The sequence below is a fragment of the Octopus bimaculoides genome, chromosome 2 (assembly GCF_046866305.1).
Source record: "Octopus bimaculoides isolate indiv1 chromosome 2, ASM4686630v1, whole genome shotgun sequence".
Lineage (NCBI taxonomy): Eukaryota > Metazoa > Mollusca > Cephalopoda > Octopoda > Octopodidae > Octopus > Octopus bimaculoides.
The window spans coordinates 101,190,807-101,207,009 of record NC_142929.1 but is presented as its reverse complement, the minus strand read 5'-3'; the positions used below and the strand labels follow the sequence as shown (position 1 = coordinate 101,207,009).

The window sequence follows — 16,203 nt, the reverse complement described above, 5'->3', positions numbered from 1 at the left end:
GTACTCGTGTGTGTGTGTGTAGCTAAGATGTTTAGCATTCTTCTACACATCATCATCTCCATTATAAAATGTTGCGGAAAGATTTTAAGCTTCGCCTTACAAATTATGTACAAATTATGTATGCGTATGTGTGTGTGTGTGCTTGTAATGTATGTGTGCGTGTGTTTCATTGTTATTATTCTGTGGCTAAACTGTGAAATTCTTCGGATATTTCTGGATATTTCAATTACATCTGTTTCTCACACAGCCGCCTTTTTAATCTACAAAGAGCTGACATTAGAAGGATTTAACAAACATAAATAAATAAATGTGAAATAATAGCAAATAAGCATTAAAATATGTGTTACATGTAATTTACTCCTTCACTGCGTGCCTCTGCGCTCTAGTTTTATTACGAATTTTTAAATATCAATGTCTACTTCATAAATTCTTGAATTTAATCAAATAACACCACCAGCAACATAACACACACTTGAGCCAATCCAAGAAGGAAGCCTCTACACAGTTTTCCAACTTGTTAGGAAATAGCAGCCAAATCTCTCTAAAATCATATCTTAGAAATGGACACATTGCACAATGCAGTCCTACGTATACAAAAAGATGGCATGGTCACACCTGGAACACATTTGGTCATAGGTCTGCTTAATTGGAGTAGATCAGTAACAATACCCAGTTGAGTGTGAGTCTCATTATAATAAAGAGATTATTGGTTTTAAATTTCGGCACAAGGCCAGCAAGTTTGGAGGAGGAGGTAAGACGATTACCTCACCTGATACTTGTATTATCGACCTCGGAAGAATGAAAGGAAAAGTTGACCTCACTGGAATTTGAGCTCAGAACGTATAGATGGATGAAGCACGCCTAAGCATTTTGCCCGGTGTGCTAACGATTCTGCCAGCTCGCCGCCTGAGTTAATTAAAATACATTAAAAGGTTCATGTCTAAATATCAATGTATGCCTACATCATACTGTTGATGTGTGAGAAGTACATTCTCTTAACCACTTAGTCACCTTGTACCACTCACAATTGTTAATGAGCTAATAGGAGAGCATCTATGTTCTTGCACCACTTACTAGAAATAACAGCCAAATCTCTTTTAAACCACACATACACTCCCATTTTTATATATAAAAAAAAACAGTGTAGTCTGGAATACATAAAGCTCGAAAAAAAGACATGAACTGGTTTTGGCTAGAATTCCTTTTATCAAAGGTTTACCTGATCAGGACTGATCTGGGATCAAACAGCAACTTCACTGTGATTAATGATATAATAATGGTAGAGTGTAGACAAACGTACTTTTGTAGTATTTAGATATATTCTTTTATATTCTGAGCTAAAATTCTACTTACGGTCTGACTTTATTTTCATTTTCTCTGTAATTAATAAAATGAGTATGGTCAAGTACAAAGATGGTGTAATCAGTGTGCCCTCTCACCTCCACTCCACCCACACCAAACAAACAAACAAACATTTCTGGCCTTGTGCCAGTAATAAAAATCAATATGTACATGAAAATGGTTTCATATACTCATAAATTTATGTATGTGTATGTTTTACTAAGTGTAGACATGTGTTCTTGCCTCTATGTGTGTGTGTATACACGTATGTATGTATCATCATCCTTGTTTTAACATCCACTTTTCCATGCATGAATGAATCTGATGGACATTATTAAGTAGATTTTCTTCAGACAGATGCCCTCCCTGTTGCCAACCTTTATCTGTTTCCAAGCAACATAATTAAAATTTCCCCTTGACCAGACATGTTTTCCACAGAATATTGGAAATGAATGATATACTGCTTGTGCGACTGTGACACTCATTTGCAACAATCGCTCGATGTCAGGACAAAGTGACACAAACATACTGACACTCACACACATATACATACATGTATATATGTGTGTGTGTATTTATACTATTCATAGCATGTTTTTCAGGATGCAGCTGAAGACAAATTGATGCAGATATCAGCATGTGTAGAAGATGAGGTGCATCAGTCAACCCTTTAGCATTCAGATTACATATATATTTAAATATATATGTAAATAGATATATATTTATATATATTTATAAAATTTTTTTCAGAATGAGATGAAAAATCAAGGCTGTGAAGATTTTAGAACATTTATAAATAGAAGGTCTTACAGCTGTTTCCAGGATATTTATTATATCCCTTCATCGGAGAATTATCAGGGGATGTGCAGATTAGTTACAGTTCAGTCCGTTATCACCGAATATTTGAGTATGAGACGCCTGTCTCCCAAGTTTGTGCCAAAACTGCTTTCAGGTGACAAAAAAAACACTCCGGTTCCAGTTGCACAAGATCTCCTTGATTGTGTTGAAAACGATGAAAACTTCTTGAAAACTTTGTGTAGGCCTTTGAGCAGGTGTCGCCAAGCTTTTGGCAAAATTTGCACCTTCCTGCATAGCACTGCTGTAAACAGCAGATGTGAGCTAGAACCTTAAAACTTAGTGTACATGCACTCCAGAGTTCAAGGTCAATCTGTGCCAAGTAGCTTCACTCTCTGTGTTTTAGTTTTGTTACTATAGCGACAGTCCGGATACTTATTGATCAGAACATGTGTGTATGTGTGTGGATATATATATATATATTTATATACTCATACATTATGGAATATCATATTTGCTACTAATTGCTTTCTTTTCATTTTTCATGCTAGGAGTAAGATATCTGGCTCAGCTTAAATCAAGCTGTGGCTATCCCAGCGTGAAAATGAAAGTAATTTCTGCAAATAATATATTAATAACTCTCAAATGCATTGGGTGCTTTATTTTGCTGAAATTATCAACAAGCAACAGTACATTATATATATGTGGAAAGTCCTTTAGTAAGTGCAGGAATATTTCAACTCTTTTCTGAAATTATCACATCAGCTAGCAGAGAATGTTTGTCTTGTGCACTCAGTGTTTGCATAAAGAATGAGTTTATCTAAATATATAAACACACACACATAAACATATATATATATATATATATATATATATATAAATAATGTAGATGCCCAAGGAAGCATACATGTATAATGGAAGCATACATGTATAATGGAAGCATACATGTATAATGGAAGCATACCCAAGACTTATAGATATTATAAATAATATTTAGTAATATCCTATGGATGAGAAAATGTTCTCACAAATGAACATGTGGGATGCAGAAACATATGTTGCAATATATTAATAAAGTCTAAAAATTTACATCCACATGTCATTTCATTATTACAATATATGCAGACATGTATATCATATATCTAACTGGCACTCTATCGGTTACAATGATGAGGGTTCCAGTTGATCTGATCAACAGAACAGCCTGCTCATGAAATGAAAGTGCAAGTGGCTGAGCACTCCACAGACATGTGTACTCTTAACATAGTTCTCTGGGAGATTCAGTGTAGCACAGAGTGTGACAAGGCTGGCCCTTTGAATTACAGGTACAACTCATTCTTGCCAGTTGAGTGGACTGGAGCAATGTGAAATTAAGCGTCTTGCTCAAGGACACAATGCATTATTGGGAATCGAACTCATGAGATGAATACCCTAACCACTAAGCCACACACCTTCTCATATCATATGTATGTATGCATGTGTGTGTGGATGACACCAGTGTCACGCAACTAGCATGTGCCTCACTGAGGCAATGACAAATGACTGAAACCTTTGGCAATATGCTGTACTTGAGAAGAAGACCCATCAAGCCAAGTGAAGTCTTAGTTGTGTCAGATACTGGTGCCATGCAACTGGCACATAAAAGCACCCATTACACTCTCAGAGTGGTTGGCGTTAGGAAGAGCATCCAGCCATAGAAACCAAGCCAAATCAGATAGGAGTCTGGTGCAGCCCCTCAGCTTACCAGTCCTGGTCAAACCATCCAACCCATGCCAGCATAGACCACAAATGTTGAATGATAATGATGATGATGATGATGGTACACATACACATATATTGACAGAATGGCTACATTGAGATTGTTAAGGCGAATGGACTATCTTAAGTTTCAGAAATAGCCCTTCTTCAAGGGTGAGATGGCAGGAGGGTTTTACAGCAGAGTTTTACATACTTGGATTCTGTTTTATCAGATACATATGTATATACCTTTGGAACATATTTATTCTATATTGTAAATTAACAAGGTAAGTCCTCCCTTTCACCTAAACTAACAAACACGACCAACTAAGGAATATACTTAACAAAACCAGGAATGCCCTCCTCAGATTTCTGCATTATTTGGGGCTATTTACGATGTCTTGATAAATGAAGTTTTTTTGTTTTTCCATTTGGTGCATAGATGTAAAGATTTTTCTTACTTCCTACTCTTGAATGTTCAATGTTAAGCTGACCATGGGTGAAGCAGGGCTCTTCAAGGTGTAAACCAACAACTGAAATTGTTTGGAAGGATTTTGTAAGGATAGCTGTCTATCACAAAATGAAAGCAAACATTGCAGCGATGAATTTTTAAACAAAATGAAAGTAATTACATGTTATATTGAGAGAGAGAGAGGTGGGGGGAGCAGCATGCATGAGAAATATACATATACAGAGGAAAGAGTGAGAGAGGGTGTGGTAAATATATTCAGAAAGGGAGAAGCATAAAAGACAGAGAGAGACAGATAGATATGACAAAGTTATGTTATTTCTTGTATCAAATATTTTCTGATTATTATTTACCAGAAACTTTCGCTTTGGGAGATTTCAAAAATCAAATCCATTTTTCTTGAGGATGCACCATTTCAGAGACTTTTGGGACGATACACACATATACTCTCATTCATATAGTAAATGTTTGTGTTTGTATATAGATTATTTGAAGAGGTGTAAAAATTCTATATATTAAGAAAAAGGAAGTAGTCAGGATTTGGATAAAAGCTATGTATTTAGTGCTTTTGTCCCCTTCAGGGATTCATCATGAATGATTTCTTATTGAAAATTCATACCTTTTATATGTATGTGAGTTAGATGAAATAAAAGTCTGGAGTTGAATTTGTTTTCTTGAGTTTTGGAAAGAGGATATTTTGGGAGTGGTTATTTGAAATGCTTTTTGTCATTTGCAAACCTCTTTCTAAAACAATGAAGCAAATTCAACTCCAGATTTTGTTTTCAACTAACTTGCATCTACATAAAAGGTATGAATTTTCGATAAGAAAACATTCATGATGAATCCCTGAAAGGGGCAAAATGCTAAATAAATAGTTTTTATCCAAATCCTGATTACCTTCTTTTTCTTAATATGTGTATGTACATATTCATGTATATGTGTGTGTGTGTGCATGTATTTATATATATGTAAATATATATGCATACCCATTTTTCTGTTAATATTAGAGGTCTGTCTTGATTCTTACTTACTAAATGTTTTGTTTTCAGTAAGTTTACTCTCAACCCTATTGATTATAGGTTTCCACATCTGGAAGTTTTCTCTAAGTTTTCTACTCTCTCTCTCTCTCTGTCTTATAAAATCTGGGTTATCATTATGTACAATGTATCTTAAATTCTACTATTATGGCTTGTGGCTGAGACTTGAATCTTGATGGACACCTTGTACTCAAAATTCCTCACTGAACTCATTGCTAACTCTCACTTTGCTAAATGCATCTCTATATATGGGTTAGACAAATATGTTATCAAGTTATTGTGTTACAGCTTGATGCCCTTCTTACCTCAAGCTTTGAGCTGATTTCCATGTAGCGGGGCTTTGATTCTACACATCTTCAAAGCCACATTTGCCAGCTTAATATCAATTAAATAATATCTATTTACACACAACACAGTGTAAATCAGAATTGAAGCCTTATTTACTTGGACTGCTCTCAAATGACATTCATTAACTTGTAGTTTTCTTAGGAACAATTAACTTCTAGCTTGTATTATGCATATTGGGCTGTCCACTAATGAGCTAACCTTTATAAGTAACTGATCTTTGTTATTGATTGGGGAAAGAAGGTGGGTATGTCTTCTGAAGGGCAGTCAACAAACCATAAAATGGTCTGTCAGGAGACTCCCTCTCTTTTTTCTGCATATCATTATTCTAAAAGGAATGTGTTTACATTCTTATTCTTCTTTAGCCCACAGTAAGATTTTATTATAAAATTTACTTCACTTCTTCTGATTTAGTCTGTGCTGTACATAAATAAGTATTATTTAAATAGTAAGCCATCAAAAGCACAAATATGCAAATTAGGTGTTCCACTTATCTGCTAGCATAATTCACAATTCGTTTATAAATAACTGGTCTGTTGTATAGGGAAGTCCTTTTTCGATGCACATCAATAATATGGATGGAATGTGTTTACATTCTTGTTATTCAGCTACGTAATATTTAAATTTACTTCAGTTCTTCTTTATTCTGTAGTGTGCATAAATAGATATTGCTTATTAAATTACGAGTTGGCATTTGTACCTTCAAAGATAAGGGAAATAATAGGTTGCTAACTTGAAGAACAGGACAAGGCTTGATGTGAGAAGGTTATCAGGCTGTAAAACAATGAATGTCTTAATAATATATTTGTCTAACCCATGCTAGTATGGGAAAGGGGATGTAAAAACAAGCAAATATGTTTATAGTTATAACTATAAATATGTTTATAACTATATGTACCATGACAAATGTATAGTTTACTAGAAAGAAATGTTAAATTTCATGCTACTGTAATCTTCAGGCAGGATTTGCTACAACTTGACACCAGTGGTATATTTATATTCTTTGGTGTATGTGTGGTCTCATTCTTGTGTTGGTTCATTGGTTTGAATTTTGTGTTTGCTTATTGACTGTTATATTTCTGATGTTTCACTGGTTATTTTTTGTGATGCACAGTGTTTATATTTTGTTCTTTGTTGATGAGAGTGTGTGTTTTTGATTTGCTTATTTGATTTAGATTTACCTGTTGATGCCCGTCTTACCTCAAGCTTTGACTGTTTTTTCTTTGTTAAGTTTGTTTCAGTATGTTTTTTGGTCAAGTTCTTCTAGAGTGTTGTGTTTATACATGTTGTTTTGGTCTTGGTTAGAGGATTCTTAAACATGTACTTGTGGGTGAGTTTAATAGTAAAACTATTTAGGGACATATTTATTGTAAATGATGTTTCATCTCTGAGTGGTCTTAGTGTAGCCTGTAGAAATTGTTTTGCTAAACTAATTAAAGATTTTAGTTTATTTGAATGGGAGTATACTTTTGAATTATATAATTCTTTTGGTGTGCTTGTTCATGTGTGTGAAAGAGAGAAAGAGAGAACATCTGGTTTTCATCTGTTTGTCTGGTTGACTGGCTATGACTATAATATTTGGAAATTAATTTGAGTCAGTGTGAAGGATTCTTTATGACTTATTGATATTGTCTATTGTCTCGTTAAAAAACAAAACTTGTGTTCTTTTATTTCATTAGTGCCATATGTTTTTTGACTTATAATTCTTTGTGTTTGTGCTTGTGTGTGATGTTTTGATGTGTGTTTTGTCCTGCTTGGAGTTTGGGCCATTTTTTGGAGCTGAATTTATTTTAGTGCCTTTAGAGAAATGCCATTCATGTTTAAGTGTGCTGAAATATTTCAAAAATAGACATATTATTTGATCTTTGTTGCTTTGAGTGGTTATACTGAATTAATTCCAGCTGGGCAAGACTAAGCACACACTGGCAAATGTCTTGTTTGCTGTTTCCTATACAGGAGCAGAAGTTCCCGTCTTGCTCGTAATGGCTAAGACAGTATCACTGTGGAACAGAAATCATGCTGAAACACTGCATTCGGTAGTCCATTGGCATTACTTGGAGCTAAGTATTTTTTACACAATAAGTCTATAGTAAAAAAATTTGTTCTGTAAGACGTAATCTAGTAAATGCCATTAACATACAGGTGCTTAGGAACATGTTTAAATATATATATGGTGGTTGTCTACTCCTTATGCAGAGTCTGACCACCTCTTGTACTTGCACCTTAGATCTATCATGGCATGTGATGTGGCTTTTTAAGCCAGTCAATGTTTTGAAAAGACACCCACATAGATTGCAAATCTGATTTGGACCACCAAGAGTTGCAGTTAAGTTCTGATCTTCGTGGATCTGAAGATGTCTTTTGAGGCCTCTGTTAGATATATATGCACACACACACATGTGCACACACACACACACACGCACGCATGCACACACGCACACACACGCACACACACACACACACACACACACACACACACACACACACACACACACACACACACACACACACACACACACACACACACACACACACACACACACACACACACAGAGTGTAACAGGTAAATTGGGACAAGTTTCAAATGGGTACATTTCTGATTGTACAGGTTTTGTTCAAGTCTAATTTTTAAATATTACCAGCTTGAATAATCACTTCCACTATCTTTTATCTCTGGTTGACCAAATTATGAATGTTAATAAAGAATTAAACTGTAGAAGTGTAATTGCCAAATTATTCTGCGCTGGCAAAAATGCTGGGAAGATTGTTAGAGTTACAAAGTATGCCAAATCTACTGTTTTCAGAGTTGTAGCTAATTTGAAGAAAAATCAGGAAGTTTGGAGAAAGCCTCATATGTCTTGCTGTGACTGAAAATGCACATCCCACTTCTTAACAGGACTTAAAAGATTGATTGAGTCAGTCAAACCCATCAAAATCAATGGCGAAGTTGGCTCCAGATCGAGGAGTCAGTAAAATGACTGTTTCTAGGACTGTGAGACAAGATTTTCATATGAAATCATACATGAGGAAACACAATAACATCGTAACTACTTGCTCCAAAACCATTCAGGCTGAAAGAAATCCCAAACTTCTTAATCATCTGAAACATTGTGGCAGAGACATCCGCATCTTTGTGGATGAAAAGAAGTTCATGATAGACGAAGTTACAAACTATCAAAACTCATGAGTGATAGCATATGACCTGTCATAAGTTCCTTCAGCTTTGTATAGCAAGAATCTGGCTTCCGTTATGGTCTTTAGAGCTGTTGCAAGTGATGGGAAATTGATGCTTCCCCATTTTATTGAAGCACATCTTAAAATCAACACAGCAGAGTATCTCGAAATCTTAGAAGAAGTTTTGTTGCCTTGGATTAGGAAGCATTATGATGCAAGTTAAGTCATGTTTGTACAGTACTCTGTGCCTACCCATTCCTTGAAAAGAGTGCCCGAATTTCTGAAGAAGGAATTGCCCATGTTTGCCCCAAAAGATATTTGGCCCTCTAGGCTGCCAGATTTGAATTTCTGTGATTTTTGCCTATGGGACACAATTGAAACAATAAAAAAAATAACGAACAGAAAATTCATACCTTATTCGTCATCAGTCAATGTCCAAAAGATATACGTGTGTGTGTGTGTGTGTGTGTGTGTGTGTGTGTGTGTGTGTGTGTGTGTGTGTGTGTATATATATATATATATATATATATATATATATATATATATATATATAGAGAGAGAGAGAGAGAGAGAGAGAGAGAGAGAGAGAGAGAGGTTATGAGCGATAATGGTGTCAATTAGACCCAGAGGTTAAGACCTTCCATTTATAAATGTTTTATAATGCACACAGCCTTGGGTTTTTTTTATCCCATTATGAAAAATAAATCCTTATATACACACACACACACACACACACACACACGCAAATGATACTTTATATATTGCAAAAATGCAGGACTATAGATATAGCAATTCTGCTGCTACTGCTGCTATATTGCTTTTCATCTGCTACCCTTATTCTTTTGTACATTTTAGCCCTATACATCTGTACAAGGTGTTTTCTTGAGACAAATACCACTGTTGTGTGGCTTTCTACAGTGAATCCTTGTTAAGTAAGATGTACAGAATGCTATTTTGAACTGATACTGCTTCTATCACTAATAACAAATATATATCTATATCCATCTATCTACAAATAAATAAATAGATGGAGGCATGGTTGTTTTAAGTTCACTTCTCAAACACATTGTGTAACATCTTGGGTAAGTATCTTCTACTCTAGGCCCAGCCAAATCAAAACCTTGTGAGTGGATTTGGCAGGTGGAAAATGAAAAACAAGCTGATTGTATATATGCATGTGTGTTTCCTTGCTAGAATGGACGAGACAAAGATGAGGCATTATTCTACAGCCATTCCTGAAGCTAACCCTTACTTGTTTCCAAGTAAGTGATCTCTTAATTGTCAAACTTTGAAGGCACATAACAAATGGGTAGTTTTCTGAAAGGGAAAATGCAAATGGAACATCATAAACATCATGATGTTTGAGTAAACAAGCAGCTGATGTAAACGCACCCCACTCCTACACACACATATTGGTCCTTTGTCACTTTCTGTGTTCCATGTCCATTCACAAAGCTTTTCTTGGCTTGGTGCTTTAGTAAAAGACATTTGCACAATGGGACTGAACATGAAACCGTGTGGTTAATGAGTAAACTCGTCATCTACACAGTCATGCCTATGTTTGTCTATGCATATTACCACACACACACAAACACACAGTTTATGTATGTTGCTTTATGCCAAATAAATGAGAAAAGAGTGCTCAATACCTAATGTAGAGTATATGGTTTTCTTTTTATTGGAATTGATAAAGCCTCAGTTTGTTTCAATAAAACCCTACATATCTCTGTTGGTAACACAAGGTCTTCTCTCTCAAAGTGAAAGGTAGATTGTACATTGCTTCTGTACAAACAACAACACTACACAGTAGTGTATATAAGTATAAATTAGTGCATCAAGCAAAAACATGTGGTTCAGGTTTTGAGTTATGTCCCTTTATGTTAAATATGAACTTAACAATTTGACAGAGATTGTCATCATCATTGTTTTATTGTCCAGTTTTTCATGTTTGCTTGGGTCAGATGGAATTCATTGAGGCAGATTTTGTATGGATTATGTCCTTCCTGTTTCCAGCCAACACTTATTTCCAAGGGATCAGTAAAATAATTACCAAGTTGTGGACTGATTTAATATCTATGACTACACATTTTTTGACAGCAGTATCCAAAGACTAAATTACATTATATATATATATATACATACACACTGTGTGATAAGAAGCTTACTTCCCAACCACATGTTTCCAGGTTCAGTCTCACTGTGTGGTACCTTGGCCAAGTGTATTCTACTATAGCCTTGGGGCAAGCGGAGCCTTGTGAATGGATTTGGTAGATAGAAACAGAAAGAAGACCATTGTATATGTATATATATATATATATATGTCTAAGTGTGTGTCTTTGTGTCTGTGTTTATTCCTCACCACTGCTTGGCAACTGGTGTTGGTTTGTTTTTGTCCCCGTAACTTAATAGTTTGGCAAGAGAGGCTGATATAATTAAGTACCAGACTTTAAAGGGAAAAAGACAATGAGTACTAGAGTTGATTCATTTGATAGAAGATATGTATATGAGTGTGAAAGCCTGATGCTCTGCTAACAGAGCTGTGCAGGTGTGGCTGTGTGGTAAGCAATTTGCTTTCCCACCACATGGTCTTGGGTTCAGTCCTGCTGTGTGGTACATTGAGTAAGTGTCTTCTCCTATAGCTCCAGGTTGACCAAAGCCTTGTGAGATTTGATAGAAGTAACTGAAAGAAGTTAATGTCATATAAGTATACATGTATATGTATGCATACATGTGTATGTGTGTGTTATTGTCTCCTTGTCTTAACTTCATGTTAACTTCAGGCAAGCAATGTAGCCTTCATTTGCAATCTCTGATAAAAACAGGTGTGATCATTGGAAGAAGGCGAGGGTTAGGGACAGGAAGGGCTCCAGCTGTTGAAAATCTAGCTCAATAAATTCTGCCTGATCCATGAAAGCATGGAAAAGTAAATGTTAAAACAATGTTAGTGATGGTATATGAGTACGTGATTAAATGAAAGAAAGCACTCAATGCATTTAGTTTGTGTTTTAAGTATTTAATAACAGGTGGGCTTAGCTGAGCCAACCTGCCAGCTTATTAAATATATCTATATATATATGATTTGTATGTATAAGTGTGGGTGTGTGTATACATAAACACACACACACACACACACATACATACATACATACATACACACACACATACATATATACATTTGCACATGCATGTACACACATGCACATGCATACAATACATACATAGAAATCTATATACAAAAAAATACTCCATAGATATTAACATTGTCATACATGTCATGGTCTGATGCCATGTTCACTGGAATTCACCTAAATATAGAAACTTCCATTCTTACCTATCAAAATAGCTAAAGTACATGTGTGCACACCTACACACAAAGACATTGCTATGTTTATTTGTATATGTAATATTGATTCATTTATGAATTGTTTTTAATATATATATATATATATATATATATTTCAATTCTGGAGTTGTATACTTTTTGTGCTTAGTGGTTACTTATTGATGAAATTAATTTAAATGCCTTTAGACAGTAAGAAATTCTGCAATATTTGATGTTTTAAAACTAATATTGTAGATAATAACAAGACTTTTGTTGCTCTATTTTACCTCTTAATTTTTTCTCTAGCCAAGCCAGTAGTATTGATCTCCTGTTATGAACAGCTACCTATGTAATGCTAATGTAATAATGTATGAATAGTTCAAAAATCTCAGTTGTTTTATTAATATTAGTTTGTTTTTCATTGCCAAAAAAACAAAACAATAAAAACCCTCAGAAAACGTGACTGCATTGAGTTTCTGTTGTACAATAGTTTGCGTGAACTGTTAACTGGATATTGAATTAATGAACCTGAACAAGTTCCATGATGTTAATTGTTACATGTATGTTCTCCTCTGCTTACGATATCCACTAAAGGTAGATTCATTTTTCAACTGGAGGTAACAGACAGCACTGTGTTGTGGTAGTTAAAAAGTGTACTTTTATTCAATCCCAGGGGTATGTACCATGTAATTTTCTTTAATTGAATATTGCTTTTCTAATATATATAGTTTTTAATTGATACTAAAAGGCATTTTTTATATTTAGCTTCATAGTGGCTGTTTTATTGGCCTGCGTCAAAATAGCTAGAATATAGTAGTTTCATTTTCTTAATTGATTACAGAGAAATCCTCTTGAGAAATGTTTCTGTTACTCTATTAAATTTCCAGTATTTTAGCAATCAGCTCACATTAAGTTGTATATTAGGATAGATGAATTAATTGTTGCCATAAATCGACAAAATGGGATTTTCAGTTGACTTGGTCATTGTTTATTTATTAATTTTTTTTTGTTGTAGCTGTATATGTGTGTTTTCAACATATTGTAATTTTCATGTGACAACCTTTATAGTTTTTATACTATGTCTGAAACTTACAAACTAATCTAACAGTACAGCTCCAAAGGGAAAGTGTTGTTGATTAGTCTTGGATCATTCCTGATCAAACTGTTCTCTGCATAGAGTCATTCCAACCATGACTACTGTATCTTTTCTTTTCTAGGCATAGGACTACCATTCAATATACTCTCCTTTTTTTTTTTTAACACAGTAGAGTGTGATATGAGTGACATTAGCAGCTGTGCTTATCAGTTTGAGCAACCACTCTCTCTCAGTGGCTTAATTGTATTTTTGTTGTTGCTGATGTTAGTGATGGTGAAGATTGTCAGATTTTGTCAACTTCAGTTGAAAGGACATTGACTTGATCAAATGTTCTTTGTAATTTGATTTGTAAGCCTAATAAGTTGAAGACATGGTCTGATAGTTTTATCTCTTATGCTGTACATTCAACAGCATTTGTTTTCTACCAGTAGGAGATGCAATTCCATTCTGGGTCATAAAGTTATTTATTACTTTATGACTGCTACAGCAAGTATATTTAATAAATACAGTTTCAATAAATTAAAAATTTTATCTGAAATATATTCTTTGATTTTCATTAGAGATCCGAGTTGCGGTTGAGGAAAGACTTATAACCACTGCACCATTTACTGATATTATCTATCACAGCCAGATTGGAATTCAATTCTACGCATTTAAATTATCGAGCTTTTAGTTAATTATATATATTCCCTAAGTATGGTGTACTAGCATCAAGTCACTCTTCCACTTTACTACTACTAAGTGTACTAAGTACAATTGAATTAATCTTTTTCTTTTTTCTTAATGTTAGTGTATTTGTCTTGTTTTCTATTTACTAATCAAAAGGAAATCCTTTGATTAATAGTTTACTCTAGATATTAAAATAATCACTATTCTAATAACCTGATGCATGACATTAGCTACTAACTAGAGAATCTCAGCAGACAAGGTCTGCCAGGTTGTCAGCCAATTGGTTGCTGGAGCAAATTAAAACCAGGGTCTGACGAATCTAATGAAGCTTGTGCATCAGCAAATATCAGTTGATAAAGTAGTGAAGTTCACGTGTTTGATTAAGATTATTTGATATAGGGAAACGCAAGCTCTGACTTTTCAGGTAGAGCCCTTCTTTGGAGAAAACAATTTATTCAACTTTTGAATGGTGTATATCTTCCTGTTCCTCTGTTAAAACACAGGACGAAAGGCTGAGGTTGACTTTGCCCTTCATCCTTTTGGGGTCAATGAAATAAGTACCAGTTGAGCACTGGTGTCGATGTAATTGGTTAGCCCCCTCCCCCAAAATTTCAGGCCTTGTGCCTATAGTAGAAAGAATTATTATTATCATTATTATTATTATTATTATTATTATTAAGGCGGTGAGCTGGCAGAATCGTTAGCACACTGGGTGAAATGCTTAGCAGTATTTCGTCTGCCGCTATGTCCTGAGTTCAAATTCCGCCAAAGTTGACTTTGCTTTTCATTCTTTTGGGGTCAATAAATTAAGTACTAGTTGAGTACTGGGGTTGATGTGATCAACTGACCCCTCCCCACAAAATCCAATCCTTGTGCCTATAGTAGAAAAGATTATTATTATTATTATTATTATTATTATTATTGAATGAGAGAGCAATGCATGCCATCAAAGTGACATTGGGGTAATATATATGAAGCCCAATATACCTATCATGACTACACATCTGATAAGGGTACACCAGGCACATGCATCACAACCATATGTACATGACATGGTGACCTCATATCAAGATAAACAGCACATGACTTTGCAGGTGGGGCCCAGTTAGAATTTTCTTCAGGTTAAGTAGCCCATCCAGCTCAAAAGGTCCTTGAATAAGGGTTGTTTAAAGATGTTGAACAAAACACCCATGCTTCCAGAAATGAATTATTCAGACCCCAAAGAATTCCTCTCGACATACAGCTATGATGCTCCTCCACTACTTCTGCTCGTGATCAGTGATGCACATACTGTCAGCCATTAAGGGACATGCCCCACTAGTTATGGTCAAACACCTGACAAGCAAATCTGTGGTATTGAGCAGAATATTTTCTTTTACACCAAGATAAAACATGTACCTGGTACTGCATCAAGGCATTTATTTTTATTGTTGTTGTTGTTGTTGTTGTTGTTGTTGTTGTTATTTCTTTTATTAACCACAGGGAATAAAAAATGTTTAACAGCATTTTATCCGTCTTTACATTCTGCATTCAAATTCCACTGGGGTCAACTTTGCCTTTCATTCTCTCAGGGTTGATAAAATAAGTACCAGTTAACCACTGGGGTCAATGTAATCGACTTACCCCATTGCCCAAAACTGCTGGCTTTGTACCAAAATTTGAAACCAACATTATTATTATTATTATTATTATTATTAAGGGAGCTGGAAGAATTGTTAGTGCATTGGGCAAAATACTTAGCAGCATTTCTTCCGGCTTTTACGTTCTGATTTCAAATCTGCTTGAGGTCAATTTAGATTTTCGTCCTTTCTTAGTTGATAAAAGAAAAAAAACCAGTCAAGAACTGGTATTGATATAACTGACTGCCCCTCCTCCTAATACTGCTGGCCTACTAGCAAATCTGAAAGAATTATTATTGCTATTATTAATCTTTGCTTTTGAGGTTTGAGTGAGGATAAACGATCAGTGTTGTTAGTAGCAGTGGTGTTATAGAATTATTTTCTGTACAATGTTGTGTTGAAATCACTCAGTGGATAAAATTTGGTTACATACCAACTACAACAAACAAATGTTTTAACCCTTTATTGTCCAGATTACTCTGTTAAATGTAATACTTATTTATTCACATTGTTTTGAATTTATCATGCATTATCTCATAGATTCAAGATTTCGATAATGTGATGACTAATTTTTAGAATGACATTGTAAAGTAGGTGTG

General features: G+C 34.8%; 1 protein-coding gene and 1 pseudogene across 18 annotated transcripts in view; both read left to right on the top strand.

The window, feature by feature from the left end:
- The window catches only part of LOC106868823 (dematin), a 157,005-nt gene that overhangs the window by 4,873 nt on the left and 135,929 nt on the right, over positions 1-16,203 (top strand). The gene's annotated exons all lie outside the window — the stretch shown is intronic.
- LOC149137174 (uncharacterized) lies at positions 8,614-9,819 on the top strand (annotated as a pseudogene).